The 14,911-nt window shown below is 46.6% G+C and overlaps 19 non-coding genes across 19 annotated transcripts; all 19 read left to right on the forward strand.

Moving 5' to 3' along the window:
* Positions 1-299: 299 nt before the first annotated feature.
* Positions 300-372, forward strand: TRNAR-CCU (transfer RNA arginine (anticodon CCU)). Its single transcript has one exon. It is a non-coding gene; the product is annotated as a tRNA-Arg (tRNA).
* Positions 373-1,361: 989 nt separating this feature from the next.
* Positions 1,362-1,454, forward strand: TRNAI-UAU (transfer RNA isoleucine (anticodon UAU)). The gene is given in 2 exon segments: positions 1,362-1,399; positions 1,419-1,454. It is a non-coding gene; the product is annotated as a tRNA-Ile (tRNA).
* Positions 1,455-1,828: 374 nt separating this feature from the next.
* On the forward strand, positions 1,829-1,901 carry TRNAR-CCU (transfer RNA arginine (anticodon CCU)). Its single transcript has one exon. It is a non-coding gene; the product is annotated as a tRNA-Arg (tRNA).
* A 989-nt stretch (positions 1,902-2,890) lies between these two features.
* TRNAI-UAU (transfer RNA isoleucine (anticodon UAU)) lies at positions 2,891-2,983 on the forward strand. The gene is given in 2 exon segments: positions 2,891-2,928; positions 2,948-2,983. It is a non-coding gene; the product is annotated as a tRNA-Ile (tRNA).
* Positions 2,984-3,357: 374 nt separating this feature from the next.
* Positions 3,358-3,430, forward strand: TRNAR-CCU (transfer RNA arginine (anticodon CCU)). The gene has a single exon. It is a non-coding gene; the product is annotated as a tRNA-Arg (tRNA).
* Positions 3,431-4,421: 991 nt separating this feature from the next.
* On the forward strand, positions 4,422-4,514 carry TRNAI-UAU (transfer RNA isoleucine (anticodon UAU)). Its single transcript is given in 2 exon segments — positions 4,422-4,459; positions 4,479-4,514. It is a non-coding gene; the product is annotated as a tRNA-Ile (tRNA).
* A 374-nt stretch (positions 4,515-4,888) lies between these two features.
* On the forward strand, positions 4,889-4,961 carry TRNAR-CCU (transfer RNA arginine (anticodon CCU)). The gene has a single exon. It is a non-coding gene; the product is annotated as a tRNA-Arg (tRNA).
* Positions 4,962-5,952: 991 nt separating this feature from the next.
* Positions 5,953-6,045, forward strand: TRNAI-UAU (transfer RNA isoleucine (anticodon UAU)). The gene is given in 2 exon segments: positions 5,953-5,990; positions 6,010-6,045. It is a non-coding gene; the product is annotated as a tRNA-Ile (tRNA).
* Positions 6,046-6,419: 374 nt separating this feature from the next.
* Positions 6,420-6,492, forward strand: TRNAR-CCU (transfer RNA arginine (anticodon CCU)). The gene has a single exon. It is a non-coding gene; the product is annotated as a tRNA-Arg (tRNA).
* Positions 6,493-7,483: 991 nt separating this feature from the next.
* TRNAI-UAU (transfer RNA isoleucine (anticodon UAU)) lies at positions 7,484-7,577 on the forward strand. The gene is made up of 2 exons: positions 7,484-7,521; positions 7,542-7,577. It is a non-coding gene; the product is annotated as a tRNA-Ile (tRNA).
* A 374-nt stretch (positions 7,578-7,951) lies between these two features.
* Positions 7,952-8,024, forward strand: TRNAR-CCU (transfer RNA arginine (anticodon CCU)). The gene has a single exon. It is a non-coding gene; the product is annotated as a tRNA-Arg (tRNA).
* A 991-nt stretch (positions 8,025-9,015) lies between these two features.
* On the forward strand, positions 9,016-9,108 carry TRNAI-UAU (transfer RNA isoleucine (anticodon UAU)). Its single transcript is given in 2 exon segments — positions 9,016-9,053; positions 9,073-9,108. It is a non-coding gene; the product is annotated as a tRNA-Ile (tRNA).
* A 374-nt stretch (positions 9,109-9,482) lies between these two features.
* Positions 9,483-9,555, forward strand: TRNAR-CCU (transfer RNA arginine (anticodon CCU)). Its single transcript has one exon. It is a non-coding gene; the product is annotated as a tRNA-Arg (tRNA).
* A 991-nt stretch (positions 9,556-10,546) lies between these two features.
* TRNAI-UAU (transfer RNA isoleucine (anticodon UAU)) lies at positions 10,547-10,640 on the forward strand. Its single transcript has 2 exons — positions 10,547-10,584; positions 10,605-10,640. It is a non-coding gene; the product is annotated as a tRNA-Ile (tRNA).
* A 374-nt stretch (positions 10,641-11,014) lies between these two features.
* On the forward strand, positions 11,015-11,087 carry TRNAR-CCU (transfer RNA arginine (anticodon CCU)). The gene has a single exon. It is a non-coding gene; the product is annotated as a tRNA-Arg (tRNA).
* A 989-nt stretch (positions 11,088-12,076) lies between these two features.
* Positions 12,077-12,169, forward strand: TRNAI-UAU (transfer RNA isoleucine (anticodon UAU)). Its single transcript is given in 2 exon segments — positions 12,077-12,114; positions 12,134-12,169. It is a non-coding gene; the product is annotated as a tRNA-Ile (tRNA).
* Positions 12,170-12,543: 374 nt separating this feature from the next.
* On the forward strand, positions 12,544-12,616 carry TRNAR-CCU (transfer RNA arginine (anticodon CCU)). The gene has a single exon. It is a non-coding gene; the product is annotated as a tRNA-Arg (tRNA).
* Positions 12,617-13,605: 989 nt separating this feature from the next.
* TRNAI-UAU (transfer RNA isoleucine (anticodon UAU)) lies at positions 13,606-13,698 on the forward strand. The gene is given in 2 exon segments: positions 13,606-13,643; positions 13,663-13,698. It is a non-coding gene; the product is annotated as a tRNA-Ile (tRNA).
* Positions 13,699-14,072: 374 nt separating this feature from the next.
* Positions 14,073-14,145, forward strand: TRNAR-CCU (transfer RNA arginine (anticodon CCU)). The gene has a single exon. It is a non-coding gene; the product is annotated as a tRNA-Arg (tRNA).
* Positions 14,146-14,911: the final 766 nt, after the last annotated feature.

A 14,911-nucleotide genomic window follows, 5' to 3' on the forward strand; every position in this document is an offset into this window, starting at 1 on the left:
ATCTATCAACACCACGGAATCACAAATCAGGCAAACTTGTGTGCTTTGGAAGAGTCCTGGCCCTCCATTAAGCTTTTCTTCTTCTTCTTCACCATTAACAATATCCTGTGACTGTGTCATCCAAAGGAGGCAAGAAAGGCACCCCTGGCTCTTCTTGAAAGAACGCAAGTACGCCAATAAGAAAGCTTTAGATTTGGAACGCAAAAGGTACAAGTCCCATCTGGATAATGCATTTGGATGGCTGGTGCATGTCTGCTTTCTTTGAAAAATAGAATCATAAGGCTTGTGCCCTGCATCCAGCCCCAGTGGCCTAATGGATAAGGCACTGGCCTCCTAAGCCAGGGATTGTGGGTTCGAGTCCCATCTGGGGTGTTTGTCAGCCTAAGCTTTACAAGCGTACCCTGGACGTGTTTTAGGTCCAAATTAAAAGTTCTCAAGCCTCCTCTTCCCGGGGTGATTGTCTCGCTTGCTTCTGAAGCGGATCGTGCCAAACCTGGCCGCGTACTAACATGAAAAGGCAATTTCTATGTCCCAAGAAGAGCAATTCAGTGTAACGCTATCTTCTTTGAATGCAGAGAACGCCCTATGCTTTTGAAAAAGACAGCACCTTGCTTTATTCTTCCTTTATATCCCATTCCCTAGACAAACACGGGGTACGGAATCGGAGATATCCATCTGCCTCCAATTGTGAATTTTTTTTACAAACAGAATTTCTTTACAATGCAATCCTATGTTGTTGGGATAGGGCACACGCATGGATTGCTAAAAATACAGGCTAACTCCACAGCGCTATAAGGAACCATTCCAATGTCACCCACATTGCATTTTTAAAAAAGGAGTCTGTAACCAAGCCCAGCATAGCAAACCAGCCCCGCAGAGAGATAGGTTAGGGTCACCTGAATCCAACGGTGTTTCCCCCTTCCGAATGGGTGCCTCCTTTCCTGAGTGCTCTCTCTTTCTGTCAATACTCAAATGAGCTCTTTGGAGCAACGAGGGTGTTGCCATTGCTCCAAAGAGGTAAGCGGCAACGCCCTCGTTGCTCCAAATAGCTCGTTTGCATGTTGACAAAGGCAGCGATATCTCGGCAACGGAGGCACCCATTCACAAGGAGAAAACACACTTTAATTCAGGTGACCCTAAACTATATTTCTGTGGGTCTGGGTTGATATGCTGGATTCTGGAGACAAACTTCCTTCAACATGAAACCTGCCAGCACCTTGGATCGTACGACTTCATATATCAGTAAGAGTGAAGTAAAACGACTTGGAGTAGATTCAGAGCATCTTTACTGTCAGCGATCTTAACGGTGATCGTTTGGGAAATATCATGCAAACAAAGCAAGCCCGCAGCACCTCACGTAAGCTCCAGTGGTGCAATCGGTCAGTGCGCGGTACTTATAAAGCAGTAACTGTCGAGCAATGCCGAGGTTGTGAGTTCGAGCCTCACCTGGAGCACCCTTTCTTGCTTCCCTCATCTGTTTTTTTAGAACAGCAGCGAGGCAGCACAGTCTCTCAAGGCGCCTCATCCTCATCTATCAACACCACGGAATCACAAATCAGGCAAACTTGTGTGGTTTGGAAGAGTCCTGGCCCTCCATTAAGCTTTTCTTCTTCTTCTTCACCATTAACAATATCCTGTGACTGTGTCATCCAAAGGAGGCAAGAAAGGCACCCCTGGCTCTTCTTGAAAGAACGCAAGCACGCCAATAAGAAAGCTTTAGATTTGGAACGCAAAAGGTACAAGTCCCATCTGGATAATGCATTTGGATGGCTGGTGCATGTCTGCTTTCTTTGAAAAATAGAATCATAAGGCTTGTGCCCTGCATCCAGCCCCAGTGGCCTAATAGATAAGGCACTGGTCTCCTAAGCCAGGGATTGTGGGTTCGAGTCCCATCTGGGGTGTTTGTCAGCCTAAGCTTTACAAGCGTAGCCTGGACGTGTTTTAGGTCCAAATTAAAAGTTCTCAAGCCTCCTCTTCCCGGGGTGATTGTCTCGCTTGCTTCTGAAGCGGATCGTGCCAAACCTGGCCGCGTACTAACATGAAAAGGCAATTTCTATGTCCCAAGAAGAGCAATTCAGTGTAACGCTATCTTCTTTGAATGCAGAGAACGCCCTATGCTTTTGAAAAAGACAGCACCTTGCTTTATTCTTCCTTTATATCCCATTGCCTAGACAAACACGGGGTACGGAATCGGAGATATCCATCTGCCTCCAATTGTGAATTTTTTTTACAAACAGAATTTCTTTACAATGCAATCCTATGTTGTTGGGATAGGGCACACGCATGGATTGCTAAAAATACAGGCTAACTCCACAGCGCTATAAGGAACCATTCCAATGTCACCCACATTGCATTTTTAAAAAAGGAGTCTGTAACCAAGCCCAGTATTGCAAACCAGCCCCGCAGAGAGATAGGTTAGGGTCACCTGAATCCAACAGTGTTTCCCCCTTCCGAATGGGTGGCTCCTTTCATGAGTGCTCTCTCTTTCTGTCAATACTCAAATGAGCTCTTTGGAGCAACGAGGGTGTTGCCATTGCTCCAAAGAGGTAAGCGGCAACGCCCTCGTTGCTCCAAATAGCTCGTTTGCATGTTGACAAAGGCAGCAATATCTCGGCAACGGAGGCACCCATTCACAAGGAGAAAACACACTTTAATTCAGGTGACCCTAAACTATATTTCTGTGGGTCTGGGTTGATATGCTGGATTCTGGAGACAAACTTCCTTCAACATGAAACCTGCCAGCACCTTGGATCGTACGACTTCATATATCAGTAAGAGTGAAGTAAAACGACTTGGAGTAGATTCAGAGCATCTTTACTGTCAGCGATCTTAACGGTGATCGTTTGGGAAATATCATGCAAACAAAGCAAGCCCGCAGCACCTCACGTAAGCTCCAGTGGCGCAATCGGTCAGCGCGCGGTACTTATAAAGCAGTAACTGTCGAGCAATGCCGAGGTTGTGAGTTCGAGCCTCACCTGGAGCATCCTTTCTTGCTTCCCTCATCTGTTTTTTTAGAACAGCAGCGAGGCAGCACAGTCTCTCAAGGCGCCTCATCCTCATCTATCAACACCACGGAATCACAAATCAGGCAAACTTGTGTTGTTTGGAAGAGTCCTGGCCCTCCATTAAGCTTTTCTTCTTCTTCTTCACCATTAACAATATCCTGTGACTGTGTCATCCAAAGGAGGCAAGAAAGGCACCCCTGGCTCTTCTTGAAAGAACGCAAGCACGCCAATAAGAAAGCTTTAGATTTGGAACGCAAAAGGTACAAGTCCCATCTGGATAATGCATTTGGATGGCTGGTGCATGTCTGCTTTCTTTGAAAAATAGAATCATAAGGCTTGTGCCCTGCATCCAGCCCCAGTGGCCTAATGGATAAGGCACTGGCCTCCTAAGCCAGGGATTGTGGGTTCGAGTCCCATCTGGGGTGTTTGTCAGCCTAAGCTTTACAAGCGTACCCTGGACGTGTTTTAGGTCCAAATTAAAAGTTCTCAAGCGTCCTCTTCCCGGGGTGATTGTCTCGCTTGCCTCTGAAGCGGATCGTGCCAAACCTGACCGCGTACTAACATGAAAAGGCAATTTCTATGTCCCAAGAAGAGCAATTCAGTGTAACGCTATCTTCTTTGAATGCAGAGAACGCCCTATGCTTTTGAAAAAGACAGCACCTTGCTTTATTCTTCCTTTATATCCCATTGCCTAGACAAACACGGGGTACGGAATCGGAGATATCCATCTGCCTCCAATTGTGAATTTTTTTTACAAACAGAATTTCTTTACAATGCAATCCTATGTTGTTGGGATAGGGCACACGCATGGATTGCTAAAAATACAGGCTAACTCCACAGCGCTATAAGGAACCATTCCAATGTCACCCACATTGCATTTCTAAAAAAGGAGTCTGTAACCAAGCCCAGCATAGCAAACCAGCCCCGCAGAGAGATAGGTTAGGGTCACCTGAATCCAACGGTGTTTCCCCCTTCCGAATGGGTGCCTCCTTTCCTGAGTGCTCTCTCTTTCTGTCAATACTCAAATGAGCTCTTTGGAGCAACGAGGGTGTTGCCATTGCTCCAAACAGGTAAGCGGCAACGCCCTCGTTGCTCCAAATAGCTCGTTTGCATGTTGACAAAGGCAGCGATATCTCGGCAACGGAGGCACCCATTCACAAGGGGAAAACACACTTTAATTCAGCTGACCCTAAGCTATCTATTTCTGTGGGTCTGGGTTGATATACTGGATTCTGGAGACAAACTTCCTTCAACATGAAACCTGCCAGCACCTTGGATCGTACGACTTCATATATCAGTAAGAGTGAAGTAAAATGACTTGGAGTAGATTCAGAGCATCTTTACTGTCAGCGATCTTAATGGTGATCGTTTGGGAAATATCATGCAAAAAAAGCAAGCCCGCAGCACCTCACGTAAGCTCCAGTGGCGCAATCGGTCAGCGCGCGGTACTTATAAAGCAGTAACTGTCGAGCAATGCCGAGGTTGTGAGTTCGAGCCTCACCTGGAGCATCCTTTCTTGCTTCCCTCATCTGTTTTTTTAGAACAGCAGCGAGGCAGCACAGTCTCTCAAGGCGCCTCCTCCTCATCTATCAACACCACGGAATCACAAATCAGGCAAACTTGTGTGCTTTGGAAGAGTCCTGGCCCTCCATTAAGCTTTTCTTCTTCTTCTTCACCATTAACAATATCCTGTGACTGTGTCATCCAAAGGAGGCAAGAAAGGCACCCCTGGCTCTTCTTGAAAGAACGCAAGTACGCCAATAAGAAAGCTTTAGATTTGGAACGCAAAAGGTACAAGTCCCATCTGGATAATGCATTTGGATGGCTGGTGCATGTCTGCTTTCTTTGAAAAATAGAATCATAAGGCTTGTGCCCTGCATCCAGCCCCAGTGGCCTAATGGATAAGGCACTGGCCTCCTAAGCCAGGGATTGTGGGTTCGAGTCCCATCTGGGGTGTTTGTCAGCCTAAGCTTTACAAGCATACCCCGGATGTGTTTTAGGTCCAAATTAAAAGTTCTCAAGCCTCCTCTTCCCGGGGTGATTGTCTCGCTTGCTTCTGAAGCGGATCGTGCCAAACCTGACCGCGTACTAACATGAAAAGGCAATTTCTATGTCCCAAGAAGAGCAATTCAGTGTAACGCTATCTTCTTTGAATGCAGAGAACGCCCTATGCTTTTGAAAAAGACAGCACCTTGCTTTATTCTTCCTTTATATCCCATTGCCTAGACAAACACGGGGTACGGAATCGGAGATATCCATCTGCCTCCAATTGTGAATTTTTTTTACAAACAGAATTTCTTTACAATGCAATCCTATGTTGTTGGGATAGGGCACACGCATGGATTGCTAAAAATACAGGCTAACTCCACAGCGCTATAAGGAACCATTCCAATGTCACCCACATTGCATTTTTAAAAAAGGAGTCTGTAACCAAGCCCAGCATAGCAAACCAGCCCCGCAGAGAGATAGGTTAGGGTCACCTGAATCCAACGGTGTTTCCCCCTTCCGAATGGGTGCCTCCTTTCCTGAGTGCTCTCTCTTTCTGTCAATAATCAAATGAGCTCTTTGGAGCAACGAGGGTGTTGCCATTGCTCCAAAGAGGTAAGCGGCAACGCCCTCGTTGCTCCAAATAGCTCGTTTGCATGTTGACAAAGGCAGCGATATCTCGGCAACGGAGGCACCCATTCACAAGGGGAAAACACACTTTAATTCAGGTGACCCTAAGCTATCTATTTCTGTGGGTCTGGGTTGATATGCTGGATTCTGGAGACAAACTTCCTTCAACATGAAACCTGCCAGCACCTTGGATCGTACGACTTCATATATCAGTAAGAGTGAAGTAAAACGACTTGGAGTAGATTCAGAGCATCTTTACTGTCAGCGATCTTAACGGTGATCGTTTGGGAAATATCATGCAAACAAAGCAAGCCCGCAGCACCTCACGTAAGCTCCAGTGGCGCAATCGGTCAGCGCGCGGTACTTATAAAGCAGTAACTGTCGAGCAATGCCGAGGTTGTGAGTTCGAGCCTCACCTGGAGCATCCTTTCTTGCTTCCCTCATCTGTTTTTTTAGAACAGCAACGAGGCAGCACAGTCTCTCAAGGCGCCTCATCCTCATCTATCAACACCACGGAATCACAAATCAGGCAAACTTGTGTGGTTTGGAAGAGTCCTGGCCCTCCATTAAGCTTTTCTTCTTCTTCTTCACCATTAACAATATCCTGTGACTGTGTCATCCAAAGGAGGCAAGAAAGGCACCCCTGGCTCTTCTTGAAAGAACGCAAGCACGCCAATAAGAAAGCTTTAGATTTGGAACGCAAAAGGTACAAGTCCCATCTGGATAATGCATTTGGATGGCTGGTGCATGTCTGCTTTCTTTGAAAAATAGAATCATAAGGCTTGTGCCCTGCATCCAGTCCCAGTGGCCTAATGGATAAGGCACTGGCCTCCTAAGCCAGGGATTGTGGGTTCGAGTCCCATCTGGGGTGTTTGTCAGCCTAAGCTTTACAAGCATACCCTGGACGTGTTTTAGGTCCAAATTAAAAGTTCTCAAGCCTCCTCTTCCCGGGGTGATTGTCTCGCTTGCTTCTGAAGCGGATCGTGCCAAACCTGACCGCGTACTAACATGAAAAGGCAATTTCTATGTCCCAAGAAGAGCAATTCAGTGTAACGCTATCTTCTTTGAATGCAGAGAACGCCCTATGCTTTTGAAAAAGACAGCACCTTGCTTTATTCTTCCTTTATATCCCATTGCCTAGACAAACACGGGGTACGGAATCGGAGATATCCATCTGCCTCCAATTGTGAATTTTTTTTACAAACAGAATTTCTTTACAATGCAATCCTATGTTGTTGGGATAGGGCACACGCATGGATTGTTAAAAATACAGGCTAACTCCACAGCGCTATAAGGAACCATTCCAATGTCACCCACATTGCATTTTTAAAAAAGGAGTCTGTAACCAAGCCCAGCATAGCAAACCAGCCCCGCAGAGAGATAGGTTAGGGTCACCTGAATCCAACGGTGTTTCCCCCTTCCGAATGGGTGCCTCCTTTCCTGAGTGCTCTCTCTTTCTGTCAATACTCAAATGAGCTCTTTGGAGCAACGAGGGTGTTGCCATTGCTCCAAAGAGGTAAGCGGCAACGCCCTCGTTGCTCCAAATAGCTCGTTTGCATGTTGACAAAGGCAGCGATATCTCGGCAACGGAGGCACCCATTCACAAGGGGAAAACACACTTTAATTCAGGTGACCCTAAGCTATCTATTTCTGTGGGTCTGGGTTGATATGCTGGATTCTGGAGACAAACTTCCTTCAACATGAAACCTGCCAGCACCTTGGATCGTACGACTTCATATATCAGTAAGAGTGAAGTAAAACGACTTGGAGTAGATTCAGAGCATCTTTACTGTCAGCGATCTTAACGGTGATCGTTTGGGAAATATCATGCAAAAAAAGCAAGCCCGCAGCACCTCACGTAAGCTCCAGTGGCGCAATCGGTCAGCGCGCGGTACTTATAACAGCAGTAACTGTCGAGCAATGCCGAGGTTGTGAGTTCGAGCCTCACCTGGAGCATCCTTTCTTGCTTCCCTCATCTGTTTTTTTAGAACAGCAGCGAGGCAGCACAGTCTCTCAAGGCGCCTCCTCCTCATCTATCAACACCACGGAATCACAAATCAGGCAAACTTGTGTGCTTTGGAAGAGTCCTGGCCCTCCATTAAGCTTTTCTTCTTCTTCTTCACCATTAACAATATCCTATGACTGTGTCATCCAAAGGAGGCAAGAAAGGCACCCCTGGCTCTTCTTGAAAGAACGCAAGTACGCCAATAAGAAAGCTTTAGATTTGGAACGCAAAAGGTACAAGTCCCATCTGGATAATGCATTTGGATGGCTGGTGCATGTCTGCTTTCTTTGAAAAATAGAATCATAAGGCTTGTGCCCTGCATCCAGCCCCAGTGGCCTAATGGATAAGGCACTGGCCTCCTAAGCCAGGGATTGTGGGTTCGAGTCCCATCTGGGGTGTTTGTCAGCCTAAGCTTTACAAGCGTACCCTGGATGTGTTTTAGGTCCAAATTAAAAGTTCTCAAGCCTCCTCTTCCCGGGGTGATTGTCTCGCTTGCTTCTGAAGCGGATCGTGCCAAACCTGACCGCGTACTAACATGAAAAGGCAATTTCTATGTCCCAAGAAGAGCAATTCAGTGTAACGCTATCTTCTTTGAATGCAGAGAACGCCCTATGCTTTTGAAAAAGACAGCACCTTGCTTTATTCTTCCTTTATATCCCATTGCCTAGACAAACACGGGGTACGGAATCGGAGATATCCATCTGCCTCCAATTGTGAATTTTTTTTACAAACAGAATTTCTTTACAATGCAATCCTATGTTGTTGGGATAGGGCACACGCATGGATTGCTAAAAATACAGGCTAACTCCACAGCGCTATAAGGAACCATTCCAATGTCACCCACATTGCATTTTTAAAAAAGGAGTCTGTAACCAAGCCCAGCATAGCAAACCAGCCCCGCAGAGAGATAGGTTAGGGTCACCTGAATCCAACGGTGTTTCCCCCTTCCGAATGGGTGCCTCCTTTCCTGAGTGCTCTCTCTTTCTGTCAATACTCAAATGAGCTCTTTGGAGCAACGAGGGTGTTGCCATTGCTCCAAAGAGGTAAGCGGCAACGCCCTCGTTGCTCCAAATAGCTCGTTTGCATGTTGACAAAGGCAGCGATATCTCGGCAACGGAGGCACCCATTCACAAGGAGAAAACACACTTTAATTCAGGTGACCCTAAGCTATCTATTTCTGTGGGTCTGGGTTGATATGCTGGATTCTGGAGACAAACTTCCTTCAACATGAAACCTGCCAGCACCTTGGATCGTACGACTTCATATATCAGTAAGAGTGAAGTAAAACGACTTGGAGTAGATTCAGAGCATCTTTACTGTCAGCGATCTTAACGGTGATCGTTTGGGAAATATCATGCAAACAAAGCAAGCCCGCAGCACCTCACGTAAGCTCCAGTGGCGCAATCGGTCAGCGCGCGGTACTTATAAAGCAGTAACTGTCGAGCAATGCCGAGGTTGTGAGTTCGAGCCTCACCTGGAGCATCCTTTCTTGCTTCCCTCATCTGTTTTTTTAGAACAGCAACGAGGCAGCACAGTCTCTCAAGGCGCCTCATCCTCATCTATCAACACCACGGAATCACAAATCAGGCAAACTTGTGTGGTTTGGAAGAGTCCTGGCCCTCCATTAAGCTTTTCTTCTTCTTCTTCACCATTAACAATATCCTGTGACTGTGTCATCCAAAGGAGGCAAGAAAGGCACCCCTGGCTCTTCTTGAAAGAACGCAAGCACGCCAATAAGAAAGCTTTAGATTTGGAACGCAAAAGGTACAAGTCCCATCTGGATAATGCATTTGGATGGCTGGTGCATGTCTGCTTTCTTTGAAAAATAGAATCATAAGGCTTGTGCCCTGCATCCAGCCCCAGTGGCCTAATGGATAAGGCACTGGCCTCCTAAGCCAGGGATTGTGGGTTCGAGTCCCATCTGGGGTGTTTGTCAGCCTAAGCTTTACAAGCATACCCTGGACGTGTTTTAGGTCCAAATTAAAAGTTCTCAAGCCTCCTCTTCCCGGGGTGATTGTCTCGCTTGCTTCTGAAGCGGATCGTGCCAAACCTGACCGCGTACTAACATGAAAAGGCAATTTCTATGTCCCAAGAAGAGCAATTCAGTGTAACGCTATCTTCTTTGAATGCAGAGAACGCCCTATGCTTTTGAAAAAGACAGCACCTTGCTTTATTCTTCCTTTATATCCCATTGCCTAGACAAACACGGGGTACGGAATCGGAGATATCCATCTGCCTCCAATTGTGAATTTTTTTTACAAACAGAATTTCTTTACAATGCAATCCTATGTTGTTGGGATAGAGCACACGCATGGATTGCTAAAAATACAGGCTAACTCCACAGCGCTATAAGGAACCATTCCAATGTCACCCACATTGCATTTTTAAAAAAGGAGTCTGTAACCAAGCCCAGCATAGCAAACCAGCCCCGCAGAGAGATAGGTTAGGGTCACCTGAATCCAACGGTGTTTCCCCCTTCCGAATGGGTGCCTCCTTTCCTGAGTGCTCTCTCTTTCTGTCAATACTCAAATGAGCTCTTTGGAGCAACGAGGGTGTTGCCATTGCTCCAAAGAGGTAAGCGGCAACGCCCTCGTTGCTCCAAATAGCTCGTTTGCATGTTGACAAAGGCAGCGATATCTCGGCAACGGAGGCACCCATTCACAAGGGGAAAACACACTTTAATTCAGGTGACCCTAAGCTATCTATTTCTGTGGGTCTGGGTTGATATGCTGGATTCTGGAGACAAACTTCCTTCAACATGAAACCTGCCAGCACCTTGGATCGTACGACTTCATATATCAGTAAGAGTGAAGTAAAACGACTTGGAGTAGATTCAGAGCATCTTTACTGTCAGCGATCTTAACGGTGATCGTTTGGGAAATATCATGCAAAAAAAGCAAGCCCGCAGCACCTCACGTAAGCTCCAGTGGCGCAATCGGTCAGCGCGCGGTACTTATAACAGCAGTAACTGTCGAGCAATGCCGAGGTTGTGAGTTCGAGCCTCACCTGGAGCATCCTTTCTTGCTTCCCTCATCTGTTTTTTTAGAACAGCAGCGAGGCAGCACAGTCTCTCAAGGCGCCTCCTCCTCATCTATCAACACCACGGAATCACAAATCAGGCAAACTTGTGTGCTTTGGAAGAGTCCTGGCCCTCCATTAAGCTTTTCTTCTTCTTCTTCACCATTAACAATATCCTATGACTGTGTCATCCAAAGGAGGCAAGAAAGGCACCCCTGGCTCTTCTTGAAAGAACGCAAGTACGCCAATAAGAAAGCTTTAGATTTGGAACGCAAAAGGTACAAGTCCCATCTGGATAATGCATTTGGATGGCTGGTGCATGTCTGCTTTCTTTGAAAAATAGAATCATAAGGCTTGTGCCCTGCATCCAGCCCCAGTGGCCTAATGGATAAGGCACTGGCCTCCTAAGCCAGGGATTGTGGGTTCGAGTCCCATCTGGGGTGTTTGTCAGCCTAAGCTTTACAAGCGTACCCTGGACGTGTTTTAGGTCCAAATTAAAAGTTCTCAAGCCTCCTCTTCCCGGGGTGATTGTCTCGCTTGCTTCTGAAGCGGATCGTGCCAAACCTGGCCGCTTACTAACATGAAAAGGCAATTTCTATGTCCCAAGAAGAGCAATTCAGTGTAACGCTATCTTCTTTGAATGCAGAGAACGCCCTATGCTTTTGAAAAAGACAGCACCTTGCTTTATTCTTCCTTTATATCCCATTCCCTAGACAAACACGGGGTACGGAATCGGAGATATCCATCTGCCTCCAATTGTGAATTTTTTTTACAAACAGAATTTCTTTACAATGCAATCCTATGTTGTTGGGATAGGGCACACGCATGGATTGCTAAAAATACAGGCTAACTCCACAGCGCTATAAGGAACCATTCCAATGTCACCCACATTGCATTTTTAAAAAAGGAGTCTGTAACCAAGCCCAGCATAGCAAACCAGCCCCGCAGAGAGATAGGTTAGGGTCACCTGAATCCAACGGTGTTTCCCCCTTCCGAATGGGTGCCTCCTTTCCTGAGTGCTCTCTCTTTCTGTCAATACTCAAATGAGCTCTTTGGAGCAACGAGGGTGTTGCCATTGCTCCAAAGAGGTAAGCGGCAACGCCCTCGTTGCTCCAAATAGCTCGTTTGCATGTTGACAAAGGCAGCGATATCTCGGCAACGGAGGCACCCATTCACAAGGAGAAAACACACTTTAATTCAGGTGACCCTAAACTATATTTCTGTGGGTCTGGGTTGATATGCTGGATTCTGGAGACAAACTTCCTTCAACATGAAACCTGCCAGCACCTTGGATCGTACGACTTCATATATCAGTAAGAGTGAAGTAAAACGACTTGGAGTAGATTCAGAGCATCTTTACTGTCAGCGATCTTAACGGTGATCGTTTGGGAAATATCATGCAAACAAAGCAAGCCCGCAGCACCTCACGTAAGCTCCAGTGGTGCAATCGGTCAGTGCGCGGTACTTATAAAGCAGTAACTGTCGAGCAATGCCGAGGTTGTGAGTTCGAGCCTCACCTGGAGCATCCTTTCTTGCTTCCCTCATCTGTTTTTTTAGAACAGCAGCGAGGCAGCACAGTCTCTCAAGGCGCCTCATCCTCATCTATCAACACCACGGAATCACAAATCAGGCAAACTTGTGTGGTTTGGAAGAGTCCTGGCCCTCCATTAAGCTTTTCTTCTTCTTCTTCACCATTAACAATATCCTGTGACTGTGTCATCCAAAGGAGGCAAGAAAGGCACCCCTGGCTCTTCTTGAAAGAACGCAAGCACGCAAATAAGAAAGCTTTAGATTTGGAACGCAAAAGGTACAAGTCCCATCTGGATAATGCATTTGGATGGCTGGTGCATGTCTGCTTTCTTTGAAAAATAGAATCATAAGGCTTGTGCCCTGCATCCAGCCCCAGTGGCCTAATGGATAAGGCACTGGCCTCCTAAGCCAGGGATTGTGGGTTCGAGTCCCATCTGGGGTGTTTGTCAGCCTAAGCTTTACAAGCGTAGCCTGGACGTGTTTTAGGTCCAAATTAAAAGTTCTCAAGCCTCCTCTTCCCGGGGTGATTGTCTCGCTTGCTTCTGAAGCGGATCGTGCCAAACCTGGCCGCGTACTAACATGAAAAGGCAATTTCTATGTCCCAAGAAGAGCAATTCAGTGTAACGCTATCTTCTTTGAATGCAGAGAACGCCCTATGCTTTTGAAAAAGACAGCACCTTGCTTTATTCTTCCTTTATATCCCATTGCCTAGACAAACACGGGGTACGGAATCGGAGATATCCATCTGCCTCCAATTGTGAATTTTTTTTACAAACAGAATTTCTTTACAATGCAATCCTATGTTGTTGGGATAGGGCACACGCATGGATTGCTAAAAATACAGGCTAACTCCACAGCGCTATAAGGAACCATTCCAATGTCACCCACATTGCATTTTTAAAAAAGGAGTCTGTAACCAAGCCCAGTATTGCAAACCAGCCCCGCAGAGAGATAGGTTAGGGTCACCTGAATCCAACAGTGTTTCCCCCTTCCGAATGGGTGCCTCCTTTCCTGAGTGCTCTCTCTTTCTGTCAATACTCAAATGAGCTCTTTGGAGCAACGAGGGTGTTGCCATTGCTCCAAAGAGGTAAGCGGCAACGCCCTCGTTGCTCCAAATAGCTCGTTTGCATGTTGACAAAGGCAGCAATATCTCGGCAACGGAGGCACCCATTCACAAGGAGAAAACACACTTTAATTCAGGTGACCCTAAACTATATTTCTGTGGGTCTGGGTTGATATGCTGGATTCTGGAGACAAACTTCCTTCAACATGAAACCTGCCAGCACCTTGGATCGTACGACTTTATATATCAGTAAGAGTGAAGTAAAACGACTTGGAGTAGATTCAGAGCATCTTTACTGTCAGCGATCTTAACGGTGATCGTTTGGGAAATATCATGCAAACAAAGCAAGCCCGCAGCACTTCACGTAAGCTCCAGTGGCGCAATCGGTCAGCGCGCGGTACTTATAAAGCAGTAACTGTCGAGCAATGCCGAGGTTGTGAGTTCGAGCCTCACCTGGAGCATCCTTTCTTGCTTCCCTCATCTGTTTTTTTAGAACAGCAGCGAGGCAGCACAGTCTCTCAAGGCGCCTCATCCTCATCTATCAACACCACGGAATCACAAATCAGGCAAACTTGTGTGGTTTGGAAGAGTCCTGGCCCTCCATTAAGCTTTTCTTCTTCTTCTTCACCATTAACAATATCCTGTGACTGTGTCATCCAAAGGAGGCAAGAAAGGCACCCCTGGCTCTTCTTGAAAGAACGCAAGCACGCCAATAAGAAAGCTTTAGATTTGGAACGCAAAAGGTACAAGTCCCATCTGGATAATGCATTTGGATGGCTGGTGCATGTCTGCTTTCTTTGAAAAATAGAATCATAAGGCTTGTGCCCTGCATCCAGCCCCAGTGGCCTAATGGATAAGGCACTGGCCTCCTAAGCCAGGGATTGTGGGTTCGAGTCCCATCTGGGGTGTTTGTCAGCCTAAGCTTTACAAGCGTACCCTGGACGTGTTTTAGGTCCAAATTAAAAGTTCTCAAGCCTCCTCTTCCCGGGGTGATTGACTCGCTTGCCTCTGAAGCGGATCGTGCCAAACCTGACCGCGTACTAACATGAAAAGGCGATTTCTATGTCCCAAGAAGAGCAATTCAGTGTAACGCTATCTTCTTTGAATGCAGAGAACGCCCTATGCTTTTGAAAAAGACAGCACCTTGCTTTATTCTTCCTTTAAATCCCATTGCCTAGACAAACACGGGGTACGGAATCGGAGATATCCATCTGCCTCCAATTGTGAATTTTTTTTACAAACAGAATTTCTTTACAATGCAATCCTATGTTGTTGGGATAGGGCACACGCATGGATTGCTAAAAATACAGGCTAACTCCACAGCGCTATAAGGAACCATTCCAATGTCACCCACATTGCATTTCTAAAAAAGGAGTCTGTAACCAAGCCCAGCATAGCAAACCAGCCCCGCAGAGAGATAGGTTAGGGTCACCTGAATCCAACGGTGTTTCCCCCTTCCGAATGGGTGCCTCCTTTCCTGAGTGCTCTCTCTTTCTGTCAATACTCAAATGAGCTCTTTGGAGCAAAGAGGGTGTTGCCATTGCTCCAAACAGGTAAGCGGCAACGCCCTCGTTGCTCCAAATAGCTCGTTTGCATGTTGACAAAGGCAGCGATATCTCGGCAACGGAGGCACCCATTCACAAGGGGAAAACACACTTTAATTCAGGTGACCCT

Source organism: Leptodactylus fuscus, chromosome 5, assembly GCF_031893055.1.
Source record: "Leptodactylus fuscus isolate aLepFus1 chromosome 5, aLepFus1.hap2, whole genome shotgun sequence".
NCBI classification, from domain to species: Eukaryota; Metazoa; Chordata; class Amphibia; order Anura; family Leptodactylidae; genus Leptodactylus; species Leptodactylus fuscus.